Below are 14,541 nucleotides of genomic sequence, written 5' to 3'. Positions count from 1 at the left end.
GCCTCTATGCCAAATATGATGGGCATACTAACCCGATGTGCGAATTTTAGATTGAAAGCACTTAAGCAAAGAAAAAAGTGCTGGTGTGAAAGAGTGAATAGAGCATGTTGTATAGAGTGCTCAGGTAGAGTAGAAAAGTGTTGTATAAGAACCAGTTCATTTATTTTAAAAAAAAAAATGTTTTACCACAAATTCACAAGTATCTCTCTGGGCAACCAAGCTACACAGTATGTATAAAGGCACTGTGCCACCTATATATTACACCTACCTACACCTAAGAGCTGCTTATGCATGAAGACTCCGGCACACAGCTGTTGTGTTGATGCTAATGCCAGAGGAAGTTTGGGACTTTGCATTTAATAAGTCAGCAGAGTGTTGGCATGCACCACTGTGTACTTCGTGGCTAAGTTGCTATGGTTTCTAAACTATTCCTCGTTGCAATAATCCCACTTACAGTTAGTCGTTCGATATTTAGGAAGGAAGAAATTTGACTTGGCAGAAAGCTTACTTGGTATAATGGTGGCATCCTATTTCAGGTCCACATTTAACCTCTTTTGCAAATGTTTGTAAAGGTTGATTGCATGGATAGGAACTTGATTTTATACACCTGTGGCAATAGGCCTGGCAACACATAAATTCAAAGCTGTGTATTTGACGAGTCGAAGCTAGTTAAATTAGTTTACTATGGTGTACACCAAGTAAAAGCAAAAGCTTAAAGCATGTATAAAGTTAGGGAAAGAAGAACAGACATCTAGACAGTGACAAAACAGTGGAGGCAGTTGCTCCACCTTCCCAAAACCTCCATCACTTCCAGCTCTTCTTGCACCACTGGGCAAACAGGCACACCTTCCTGACGGGAATTCAACAATCCCCGCTGCCTGATCACGATCTATCACTCAGCTGCATGTTGGCTGACAGGCAGTTCGCAAACCATTCAACCTGTCAATTGCAATCTATCACACTGGCTTGGAAGTGTTAGACTGCATCCCAGAGGAATGTGGGTATTCAAACAAACACTGGCAGACAAGTGGCAGCTCTGAATGAACATTAGATTATCATCTATGACAACTAACAAGGAATCCTCTGAGAAGCAGCTTGAGGCTTAAAGGGAATTAAAGCGCATTAGGTCAGTGACTGAGTCGGACCGATGGTTTATCAAAGAAAAGAATACTCAAATTTTATTTAAAATACAGAAGGAAAAAAATCTAATTAGCCAAAAACAAAATATTTTCCATCTGGAGTGGTAATCACGTTCAGTGGTATGGCTCAGTTCTGTGCCTCTATGCCTTTCAATATACTGGGGTTGAAATGGGACTGTGAACAGCCTACAACAGATGAAATAAACAATCTGCATCAGAAGAGCATTAGTTAAACTAACGAGATTAGCTAGGTGAGGTTAAATTTGTGACCCTCAATAAGCATGTCACATTTGAGATGAATGCCTTAGTACTCTCATTTCTGGATTCTGTATTAAACATGACTTTTCTCATGTTCACCCTGCTCTTCACAAAGAGAGAGAGCAAAGAGAAAAACCAATGACTCAAAAATGAAACTTCTATTGCAAAGGTTAAAAAAATGACTTTTTCTTTGTTATTGTGCAACACACCCTTTGGTGCTTTTCCAAACGTGACCCCAAACCTCTACAGCTGGCTGAGACAAATCATGAGTCTCAATCATACATAGCTGCTTTGGTTCTATGTCAAGTTCAAAAGGAAGATAAAAGACAGGCTAAGAAAGTAAATACCAAATTTAAACCCAAGGTTCCTTCAGTACATGTGGGCGATAAAAGGGAATAACTGTAAAAATAACTTTGAAGGCTATGACCATGAGGGATCATGTGATTTAAGATTAGACACAACTTCAGAAACTTCAGAAACAAGCCTTCTGTGAGAGAGGTAACACGTTTTGTGAGCAAATCACCTCCTAGTTCTATTTCCCAGTTTAGTTCCCTAGTTTTCTGGTTTAGTTTTTTCCTGTATTCAGTGTTGAGTTTTCCCAGAAGAAAAGCTGCCATTTTAAGTTTAATTTTCCGAGTTCTGAGTCCTGCGTTTGGGTCCTCATCCTGCCTGCCACACAGCGAAACATGGACACTGTGTCACTGTTACACTGTGTCCAATAGCGACAAAAAACTACATTTTGGTTGTTTATCCCACTCTTTTATCTCTTTGTTCTTGAGTTCTAAGGGTTTATGCTTTAGCAAAACCCATAGTGTTGTAATATCAAAGTATGATGTTTGCAACCCTAGTACTGGTGTGTGTGTCCCTGTACACCAACAGAAAGGTATGCGACACATTGTACTGGCATGCTCCGCAGACAATTATCAGCTTAGCTTCCCGGTCTAAATACTCATCTACAGGCCTAATTTGCATATATAGGGTGTGTGAATGTGTGTCCCGTTTAATGTAACTGCCCTTTCAACAACTTCATATTTCTATGGATCCCCGCAGGAACTCACATTATTTAGCTGCCCTTTTTTATCTGTCTTACTTCAATGGATTCTTTCAAACATTAAAAAGGACTTGAAACCTCATCACAGACAGAGATTATTCTTCCAGATTAACAAGAAAACTTCATTCTGATTGGCTGGCCCTCACTAACACTACACAAAACTAGAATTTCATGCTATCATGTCTATATTTATCAGTTTAGGGGAAACAGTGAAAAAGGCTTGCAAGATGTTAGCGATAGTTGCTGTGATTTATGTCATAGCGGTGGCATTGACACAGACAAGAGGCTGAGATGGAGGTGGCAGAGTTAAAGATGCAAAGATTTTTGTCAGGGTTATCCAGAATGGACAAGATTGGAAATGAGTACCCACATCCTTATCCACCTACCTCATTGAGTTTGGTGCTATTGCCATTTTAGTCTAATTGGTCGCTATTATAACATGGAATATTGCCTTTCAAGCTAATGTTGTATTGAACATATTCCAGTCCATTTTCATGTTTAAATAGAAGTTATTTCAGTGTCACACACAGCCAGAATGAGATTAAATCTGTAGTGGCTGCATTAAAAAAAACACTTTAAGCTTCAAAGCTTCAGTTTGAGACCCCTGATTCGACGAAGACACTCATTTGTCATGGTGTCTTTTTGGTATTCTCTTGATCGAAGAAGGTTTAAGGTGAATTATAAGGCTTAAACTAAGTACTGTGCAGACGTATTACAATCTGTTTGGATTCCTAATCACAAGCGTATACTTGTTCAGGACAAGCCCAGTTTCTGCTTCCAGGTCATCTCAAAACCCCAAATAGAATTTCGGCTAGCAAAATGAGCTAAAGCATGTGACGCAAAAAAATGAACCCAAAGCAAACAAAACAGTACATTAGTTTGGATTATTGATACCATATTCACAGAACAGGGTCCAGGTCATGCACTGAAATAGTATCCATCCAGGAGACAACAAGTGACAGGCACTGAAAGGATCAGGCATGTAGATTACATAGATCCAATAAACACGCGCACTTAAGTACTATTTTAATGGTTACCAAGACCCCCCTTTGTGTTATTGCTGCTCTCAGTTCAAAATAACCAAGACGGAATGACGGTCGGCTCCAGAGAGAGAGGAGTGTCAGATTATCAACCTTTCTGTCCTATGACTGTATTTGTCCGACAAAGGTCTAATGAATTATGGGCAGAAATATGTACAGATGTTAAACAGATGTTACATCTAAATACTTCACATTGAAGTTAAAGAAAATTAAATCCCAAACTTAAAAAGGGGGATTCATTTTTATTGATTTTAAAGACAGGAACTCTACAAACCCTCACACCAGACAAGCTTGATGCTGATGCTTAATGTTTTCAGTACTCTCAATTTTATTTGCAAGAGGCTGGCAACCTGTCCAGGGTGCATCCCACCCCTCGCCACAGTCACCGTGATTTGGATATGTGGAAATATGACAAAATTGGCATTTCTAGAGACTTTCTAGGAGGAAACCAAGTAATCTCCAGATCTCATCTCTGCTATTTGCAGATGATGTGGTTCCACTGACTTTGTGAGGTGGTGGCCTTCAGCTCGCACTGGAGCTTTGGTTGGTTGGCGTCAATTTAGTTCAAGTCAACCTCAGTTTTATTTAAAAATCAAAGTGCTTTATAATGTAAGGTAAGATATCCTATTTGTTTTGGTACATTTCACTGATAAGATAAAGGGCAGCCATTACGATCATTTCTAGATTCACATTTTCATTTTTAAACTTTACTAGAATTGCTTTGCATGATCCACAAGCCAGATGTTTCTGTCTTTATCTTCTACTGGCCCTTCCTGCAAGCTCTCAAGCCCTCCTCTGTCTGAAACAAGCTGTTTTAGCTTCTATTATCTCTCCATCACCTCTCTTACAGATGATCAGTTTTAACCTCTGTTACCTCTTTGTTTGCTTGAAGTGCCTAATTCAGTTTTTTGTCTGTACCTCCCACCACTCTTCTCTTTGTTCATTCTTCCTAGAAATTCCTGTCTCGGATGGCAGCCTTTGACTAGCATCACAGAGAACTGTAAAAACAGCGTGTTTACCTCTGAAAAGAAGGGGTGAAATTCATCTAACATCTTTTGTTGTCAGGAAAAAAAGAATAGCTAAACTTCAGGACAATCACCAGGTTAGGGCATGGATGAACAGGCATGTGTGTTTGAAAGCTAAGGAATGCAACCAGTGTGTTTGCAGTGTACAGGGGATATCAATCCACAACTTGTCTTGTGGTTCAAAATGATTGGGATGCATAGAGAGGGGTGGGTGGGTGGGGGTGGAAGTGAAAGGAGGTATGACAAGGAATCCTGGGAGAACAGAGGAAGCCCATCCCAAATGCACATTGCTCTACTTTCTACAGAACCCCCTTCCCTACCTCCCCATCATGAAAACCCACACTCCTCTGTGCTACTGTAAAAAATGGAGACTGACGAGAGGTGCACGACTGAGAGGATTCGGAAGAAACAAGTTGTAATTGAAAGAGAAATAAAGCATCGACTACATGACCTCTCCATCCATTTGCCTCTCTCTCGGGTTTGTATAATCTTTAAACAACTCTGTGTGACCACTGCACTCTTTTTCACGGACAGCCTCCATATCAACATAAAGCAAATATGTCTGTGAGGAAGACTGGACCACCAACATCAGCTGACATGAACCATAAACACCTGTGTTTATACATCTCTGACATGCACTCTGAGCAGCGTGCTTAGATTTAATCTAACGTACATGTGCTGTTTCAAAATAAGCGTAGGTAAGTAACGCAAGAGTGTGATGAGCTCAGTCAGCACTTATTTCTATATACATTTTGAAATTGACACACACAAATCTTGTAAAACCAACATATCTTAGGGAATAAAAGCTTCCAAACTAGAACAGGTTGCAGAGATGATGATAGATGTATTTGACTTCATTATTATGTCCACTTCTACAGGTTTACATGATTTACAGCTCAAAATAATCTGTATTCATCTTAAAATGAGCTTCTGTGCAGTTCATCCTCTGACTGAATACCATTAGTGCCATTCAACTTTTTTCTGATTGGCTGCACCTTGCACCTCTAGAGCAGCCAGCTGAGGTGGTTCAGGACTAGAACTAGGATGCCTCTGGATGAGGTGTTCCAGGCATGTCCTAACAGGAGACCCCCATGTAGACCCCAGGACAAAGGATAGTGCTGTTTGACATGACAGGGTGATAAACACTGACAATCACAGGCAGACGTGATTAATCAATACATTTAAATTGTTTGTCTTTACCTCACAACAATCATTGCATTTACAGCATGCGACACTCATTTGCATTCACAAAGAAAAGATAACTGGCCAAAATTTCCAGTATTTCTACAGCATTTTGTTAGTGTTTGGGAGGATATTCTCGTAATCATATAAAATATCTTCCAAAGTTGTGCCTTTTTAGCATTCTTGATGCTTCTTCTCCGATTTCGTTTCAGCCAACTCAGTGGATTCTTGTTCATCTTACTCTGTGGCACAGTCACTGAGCTATGTGCTGTGGAAGCTGGCCACAGAGTGCGAAGGCGGGACATGAAAAGCCGCAGCAATGTCACAGCAGCTTGTCAAGGAAGAGGCCGAGTGACAGGGAGACACTGGTGGAGAAGGCAGTAGGTGTCCTTCACTGAATGAATGCATGCATTGCAGCGCATGAGTGTGCACGTCAGACAGCTGACTATCAAACTTCAGCTCTGCTTTTTCACCTTGAGCTGGGCACTCATAGCAACTGCATACATAAAGCTAGGGTGACGTTTGGCTAACAAAACCTCACAGAGAGGTCAGATTTACTGAAAGTGAAACGGAGACCACAAGTTCCCTGGGTGACTGCACGGAAGAATGACTGAACTGAAAATGACAGCTTAAGATTTGCTTAAAGCTGGCAAAAAAAGTGTCGCTATTCTTCGGTGGGCCAAACTTTAACGCCGTGAATATTTATTGTTTTTGTCGCATAAGCTCTGATTTCACCAGTTGTTGCAAACTTGTTCCCCTGTCCTCATAATTAAGGAAACAGAGCCCTTTTTGTTCAGATCTGTCCCCAAACACACAATACAGACACTCCTTTTTTTTCCAGTGCTGTGGATGCCCTCACACAAGCACACGCTGTGCCAAGAAGCCATCAGACAGGTATGCACTACAGGCCTCATTCCTGGGCCAAAAGGTATTAAAACAAGAGCAAATCAGACAGATGATACACAGCACACACACAAGTAACAGATCGGCTACGGAGTACCCCTGTGTTGTGATCCATTTAATCCACAGAGATATTTCTCATTTGTCTCACTGAGTTAGACATACACCACCAAATAATCCATGACATGAGGAGGCTGCTGCAGCATGAAGAAAAAACAATTGTCTTTCCAATAAATATAGCAAAAATATGTTGCTAGAAAGCAGAAAAAAAAAAGAAAACCCCTCACAGATGTGACATTGGCATGAACAAGAAAGTTCATTCTGATGACTTCATTAATGGACTGCTGGAAATGTAAAAGCAGGTCTCTGTATCTGGATCTGGAAATTAAGTCTGGCATTGCAAACGTTTTAACACTTCAGGTGTTTAAAGACAGGAAGTGACTCGCACCTCAAACATCTTTGTCACTAATAGTAAGTCCCTATTGGACATTCAGTTGGTCCAGTTGCCTAGGTAACTCTACTAATGTATTTGCCAGCCAGTCACATGTCAATCAACAATACTCTTCACTCTTATTAGTAATCAGACCTGGACTCTGGACCCATCACATTTGCATTGCCAGTTGTCACTGATTGTCACCACTTTGTGATAAAATCACTTCCTGTGTGAAAGTGGAGGCCCCTTAAAGATGTACTATTCTAACAAATCCATCCATGACTGAACATTTACTGATACATCAACTGAGACAGCCCAACACTGCAGAGCCTTTAGCATCTCAGGGAGAATCTCATCAACTTTGGACTCAGCAGCTCCTCTATATATCTGTCTAGCTATGTCTATTAGATATCTCTATTTGCAGAATATTGAGTACACAAAGAACAATTACAAAACACATTCACCCATTTATGCTAAACTCTTTATTCTTTGGGCTTACTCTTGTCTACAATGGACACACTCATGTATCAATGGTTATTTTCAGGTTTAGTATCTTAGTATATTACTTAGCAATACCTAGTAATTACTCAAATTTCAAGTATGGACGTGCTCCCTTTTTTCTCCCTTGATTCCTTGTCACCCCTGCTTTCACTACATTCCCCCCTCCATCTATCCCAGTGCTTTTGAACCAAGGGACAAGTATACAAATATACTGCAAACACACTGGTTGTATTCTTCAGCTTTTCAAACACCCCCCCCCCCCCCCCCCGTTTCTCTATGCCTTAAGCTAATTTTTCTAGACCATGCCTTTTTTCTATCAACAAAACGTTTAATGGATTTCACCCCTCTAAATATGCAGTTTTTACAGTCGCCTGCACCTGCAGTCAAAGACCATCAATGGTCAGTATAACTTTACAAGTATCATAGTAAAGTTTAACAACAAGAATGTAATTCTAGAAATCACCATAGTAGCGTCCCTTTGACTTGTCAGTGAAATGTACCAACCAAACTGTATGTTTGACAAAAACAAGTTAATAGGTTATTGTGGTAAAATATGCTTAGTTGGTGGATTTTCTAAATCCACATCCTCATGGCTGTGATATTAAAAGGTTAATTTTAGATGATGGTATCAACTGTTCAACCCACAGGATAACACAACAATGGCTGTCATCCAGATCTAACAATGAACTGAAACAGAGATTGAAAAAACTATATATATAAAAAACAACTGATAGTTTACTACCATTGCACTCAAGTCAACACTTCCAGTGAAAATCAACATAACATAATGATGATTGAGAGCTCACAAAGAGAACAACTTAAGTTAGTGCTTTAAAAGTAAGGCAAGTCAAAAATGACAGGGATTTAGAGATCGCCTGCCTTTGTCTCTAAGACAACACAAGAGATATTTAAAAAGCATCATCAAAAAGAAAAAAATAAATTAAATGAACAAAATTTTATTTAGCACCTTTCTAGACAGAATCACAAAGTGCTGCACATATATAACAAATAATAAAAGGGTAAAACAGACCATATAAAACCGGCAGAAATTTAACCAAAAACAGTTTTTAAAAAGGTGAGTTTTGAGTTGTTTTTAAAGACAACTACAAAGTCCACAGTTCTTAATGTATGTTGGAGAGAGCTCCACAGTCTCAGGGCCACAGTGGCAAAAGCTCTGCCACCCTTAGTTCTAATCTTAGTCTGTTTTATAGCAAGTAAGCCCTGATCAGATGACCTCAGGGACCTGCTAGGGACATAGGGCTGTAGCAGATCGAAGATGTAGGCTGGTGCCAGTCCATGCAGGGCTCTAAATGTCAAGCCCAGGATCTTAAAATGTGCTCTAAATTCAACAGGAAGCCAGTGTAGCTGAAAAAGTAATGGTGTCACATGTGACTACTTGGAGGATTTTGTCAACAGCCTAGCTGCAGCGTTTTGCAAAACCCTCCCTTAAGCAACACTGATTCAGTTCTGCTTCAAAGTGCGTTAATTTGTCTTCTCCCAAAGGAAAATCAGAGGTCAGAGTCAAACAAAGCATTGCAGGCGAACTCCTAGAACACACTACACATTCCATAAGGACACTTAGCTACTTGAGCACTCAGCTTCTGCTCGCGCAGACATGCTAAAGCAGGAATGAAGTGCGTGTGAGCTGCAATATTTTTGGTAGTCTTTAAATAAACATGTGTATTGTCACACTGCAACATTTTTTTTAACTACCTGGTCTACGTTAAAAAAAAAAACCAACTTTTTAATCTAACCTACCCAAACATGCATCTGTACACGTTCTCACTGACTCTGCAAAAGAATCACCCACATGAGGTGATTGTGTCAGCCGCCTTGAAAAAAAACAAAAAACAAAAAACAAAACTGATAATCACCCACTTTGAAGTACACTAAACACTCCATGCCTGGAGGAAGCGAAGCAAATGGAGAGGGGTAGATAATGACGATAAACAATGGAGGACAGAGCGTTAATGTTGTAATGGTTTCCAGCAGCCAAAGACGCAAGCAGCTGGTGACAAAAACCCAACTGTAATGGTGGGCAGGTGAGACCAGTGGGGTGAAAATAATCTACAGAGAAAGGTGGAACCCCCACTGAAGGTGGGGGGACAGGCAAAAGTACTCCTAGACAAGGTCTGGTTTCACCGGTGGGATATTTTGCTTTTCACCTCGGAGCAAAACCGAGCAGGGGAGGGACTAAGTATGAGAGCATGTGCATGTGTGTGTGTTGTCTGTACATCACAATAGCACAGCAATTACAGCTCATATATGTTAGAAATCTGAGATGTACACCGAATGTGCTGCAAAGGGGCAGCGAAACTTGTCAAAAAAAGAATAAATGCCGGCAAAAGAAAGAAAGAAAGGTGTGAGTATGTGTCTTTGTAAGGTAGAGGCTGTGACAGGATGAAGGTCTTGGACAGATCACTCAGGATGATCCACATGTCCACCGCCGTCGCTTCATAGTGGCATTTTCGGCCCACAGGGCAGCTTAACATCACTTTGAACTGTTTAATACAACTCAAAAAAAAAAATAAATAAATAAAAAAAAACCACACCAGAGCGAAACAAATGAAACTAAGATGACACCAAAATGACCAAAGCATTATGAGGTTATTAGTAGAAACATATGTTACTTTATGCCTGTAGTCAAGATAGCTGATTTATGTTAACAACTGTAGGACATATATTATCTTTTAGTTTAGACTGTGTGCTGTGTGAGTAGTCAAGTTTCCATCATGCATTTGGGTTAGAAGAATATAATCATTACGTAGTTCATTAGATAAGTGTGCACCACTCTGTATCCCTGATCTGCTGTGAATGTGTTACACTGTTTCTTGACATGTTTTACTGCTGAATCATGAAGAGAAGGTTGTGTGCAGGAGACCTTATGTCTGCAGTTAGGAGAAGACAGACCACATTCCATACCCCCACCTTCCTTAGAGCATGAAGACAGGGAGCCGAGGTCATAGCTTAGGCGCCGTAAGAGAGAAAACATGTGAATGTTTAGGCTTTCACGACTAGGTGGGGGCCACTAGGAGCTATAAAAGGCTGAGTAACCCGTCACCATTTTGAGACATGCTGTGACCCTCTTCAAGCATCTCTCCCCATCATGATGGTTCATATGCTCATAAGTGTCAAATCACTTTTATTGTCACATCACATGTGCAGGTACACTGGTACAGTACATGTGAGTGAAATTCTTGTGTGCGAGCTTCACAAGCAACAGAGTTGTGCAAAATACAATAACGTAAAACAAGCAAAATATAAAAATGGCTAATCTAAAAAGTAATAAATATATGTACAATATGTAAAGGTATATACGTTACTGAATGTGTATACTAAATATGTTTTTCTACGTGTGTGTGTTTGAGTGTGTATATAGTATGTATATACATGTTTTACAAATGAAATAAAGTAAACAATAAAATAAGATATATAAAATATACAGAGGTTGGTATGTGCAGAACAGTGGTATTTATATACAGTATGGAGTGCATAATGTTGAAGTTCCAGTAGTGAGGGTGAGGTGTCTATGAAGTGTTCAGCAGTCTGATGGCCTGATGGAAAAAGCTGTCTCTCAGTCTGCTGGTACGGGACCGGATGCTGCAGAACCTCCTTCCTGATGGAAGTAGTCTGAACAGTTTATGGCTGGGGTGACTGGAGTCCTTGATGATCCTCCCCGCTTTCCTCAGGCACCGCTTCCTGTAGATGTCTTGGAGGGAGGGAAGCTCACCTCCAATTATCCGTTCAGCGCACCGCACTACTCTCTGGAGAGCTTTGCGGTTGTGAGCGGTGCTGTTGCCGTACCAGGTGGTGATGCATCCAGTGAGGATGCTCTCAATGGCACAGCGATAGAAGGTCCTGAGGATGCGGGGGCTCATGCCGAATCTCTTCAGTCTCCTGAGAAAGAAGAGGCGCTGCTGCGCCTTCTTCACTGTTTTGTTTATGTGTACTGACCACGTAAGATCCTCAGCCAGATGTACACCAAGGAAGCGGAAGCTGCTCACTCTCTCCACAGCAGCGCCGTTGATGGTGATGGGGGTGTGTACTCCTCTGCACCTCCGGAAGTCCACTATCAACTCCTTTGTCTTTGCGACGTTGAGGGTGAGATGGTTGTCTTGACACCAGTGGGTCAGGGCGCTGACCTCCTCCCTGTAGGCCGTCTCATCACCGTTGGTAATAAGACCCACCACTGTAGTGTCGTCCGCAAACTTCACAATGATGTTGGAGTTTCTAGTGGCCGTGCAGTCGTAGGTGTAGAGTGAGTACAGGAGAGGGCTCAGTACACACCCCTGTGGAGCACCAGTGTTCAGTGTGATGGGGGATGAGGTGGTGCTGCCCAGTCTGACCACTTGGCGTCTGTCAGACAGGAAGTTAAGGATCCAGCTGCAGAGGGAGCTGCTCAGTCCTAGATCCTGCAGTTTCCTGTCCAGCTTCGAGGGAACGATGGTGTTGAATGCTGAGCTGTAATCTACAAACAGCATTCTCACATACGTGTCTCTCTTCTCCAGGTGTGACAGGGCAGCATGGAGTGTCAGGGCTATGGCATCATCAGTGGACCTGTTGTGGCGGTATGCGAACTGTAGAGGGTCCAGTGAGTCGGGTAGTGCAGAGCAGATGAAGTCCCTGACCAGCTTCTCGAAGCATTTGCTCACGATGGGGGTCAGGGCTACGGGTCGCCAGTCGTTCAATGAGGAGATGGTGGAGGATTTGGGTACAGGGACGATGGTGGCCATTTTGAAGCAGGCTGGGACTACAGACAGAGAGAGGGAAAGGTTGAAGATGTGTGTAAACACTCCAGCCAGCTGAGCCGCGCATGACTTGAGGACGCGGCCGGGAATCCCGTCCGGACCAGTAGCTTTGCGTGCGTTCACCCTCCTGAAGCACTTCCGCACATCCTCCTCAGACACAGTGTGCGCACTGACGTCATCCGCGGTGCGCACACTGTCCGGTCTCGTGGTGTTCGCTGTGTCGAATCTAGCGTAGAATACGTTTAGATCCTCACACAGAGAGGCCGTGGTCTGCGGTGTGCTGGTTTTCCCTCTAAAGTCTGTGATCGTGTTTAGTCCCTGCCACATACTCCGAGGGTTGTCAAAATGTTGCTCCACCTTGTCCCTGTACTCACGTTTGGCTGCTTTGATCGTCTTCCGGAGTTGGTAATGTGCGTGTTTGTAGTCCGATGTGTTCGCGGAGGCAAAAGCGGTGCTCCGTGCCGCCAGTGCTGTGCGAACATCTCTGTTAATCCAGGGTTTTTGATTTGGGAAGGATTTAACTGTTCTGGATGGGACGACATCTTCCACGCATTTTCTGATGAATCCGCAGACTGAGTCTGTGTACTCATCAATGTCTTTAGCAGCCACGTGAAACATTTCCCAGTCCGCGTGATCAAAACAGTCCCGCAGCGTAGACTCCGATTGGTCCGACCACCGGTGCACCGCCCTCAGGGTTGGAGCTTCCTGTTTCAGCTTCTGCCTGTAGGCGGGCAGGAGCAGGATGGAGCGGTGATCTGATTGGCCGAATGGGGCGCGGGGGAGGGCTTTGTATGCATCCCGGAAAGAGGTGTAGCAGTGGTCAAGAAGCCGGTCTCCACGAGTGCTGAAATGGATGTGTTGGTGGAGTTTTTGTGAGACTTTCTTCAGGTTACCCTTATTAAAGTCCCCGGTCGTGATAAACGCCGCCTCTGGGTGTGTTGAATTGTATGAAAATAAAATATTGTTGATTGAGCATATATACACCGAGTATTGTCCCTCCTTCAGCCCAAAGATTAAAACAACTGGGAGTTTTTAACAACTTGGTGCCCGGTGACCCGGATCTTTGGTGTGCTGAGGAGGTGCAGATTTGGCCTTTGGTGAGATCGTGGGGCGAGGCGAACAGAAGACCGGTCTAACAGAATAAAGAGGTAAGCACAGCCTGTTGTATTATAAATACCAAATGTGCATATTGGGCTTTCCAAATTAATCTGTTCGCTGAGTTACACGTATTTTCACATTAAATTTGTCGGTGTCTGGTTTTCGGCGCAAGATACTAACAACATAAGTTGAGGCTGAATTCCAGTGTGTCATAGGAACTGCTTCTAGCAAGATACTAATAATATACTACGTTGAGTCTAGTTGCAGCCCACGTTACCTTCCACATTTAACTTTGTCTATGACTGGCTTCTGTTGCAAGAAACGGGGAAAACTTCTAAGACGCAACCAAAGTTTAGCATATGAAATAGAGGTGAAATAGAGTCTGACTTGTGGTGCGCTTGCATTTCAAAGGTGAGCTCAGAGGTTTCTGTGTGTGTTTCTGCGTGTGAGACGCGCTCTGGGTGTGTTTCTGTGTGTGAACTGTGAACACAGTGACAGTGACGGTTGATGTGGGATTAGGAGGACATTAGTGCGAAGAGAATGCTTTAAGATCTAAGGTTGACGCCTAGTGTACCTGTGGAAATTAATTTTGTTCATGGTGTGGCGACCCTCTTGTCTGTGGACGCACAGGCCGGTCCAGCGTCGTCTGGGTGCCGAGGTGGCGACTTGGGAACTGAGGACTCCCGCATAGCTACAGAATAACACTGGAACGGCCGTGTAATCACGGGTTCACATTTATTCTGGAATAGAACAAGAGAATGCTTTGACATCTAAGGTTGAGTTCTATAGTAGTCAAAAAAGAAAACCGAGGTTAGAGTCCTCATTTCTTAAAATAGAGGTTAGAGTCCTCTTTTCAGTGACGTTTCAGTGGTTAAAATTGTTGTGTGCCTGTCCCCTGATAGCGTGAAATTAAATAAAGAGGGAATTTGGAGCCACATAGAGATAGACGGGCATAATTGGGTGTATTACTCTGTGGTGTAATAAAAGTAAAAAAAAAAAAAAAAAAAAGGAGAGAGAGATAGTAAGAGGTGTGTAGTGGAGAATTATTGAGGAGTAGAGAGAGGAATGTGTTGGGAGACTGGCATGCAGTTGGCGCTGTCAAGGTGGGCGTGTTGCCTGCTTATTTGTTTAACAGTGATGAAAATGATATTAAATAAATCTCTTAG

The sequence above is a fragment of the Pelmatolapia mariae genome, linkage group LG3_W, assembly GCF_036321145.2.
Source record: "Pelmatolapia mariae isolate MD_Pm_ZW linkage group LG3_W, Pm_UMD_F_2, whole genome shotgun sequence".
Classification (NCBI taxonomy): domain Eukaryota; kingdom Metazoa; phylum Chordata; class Actinopteri; order Cichliformes; family Cichlidae; genus Pelmatolapia; species Pelmatolapia mariae.
The sequence above is the reverse complement of the archived record's forward strand: the minus strand, read 5'-3'. Positions refer to the sequence as shown.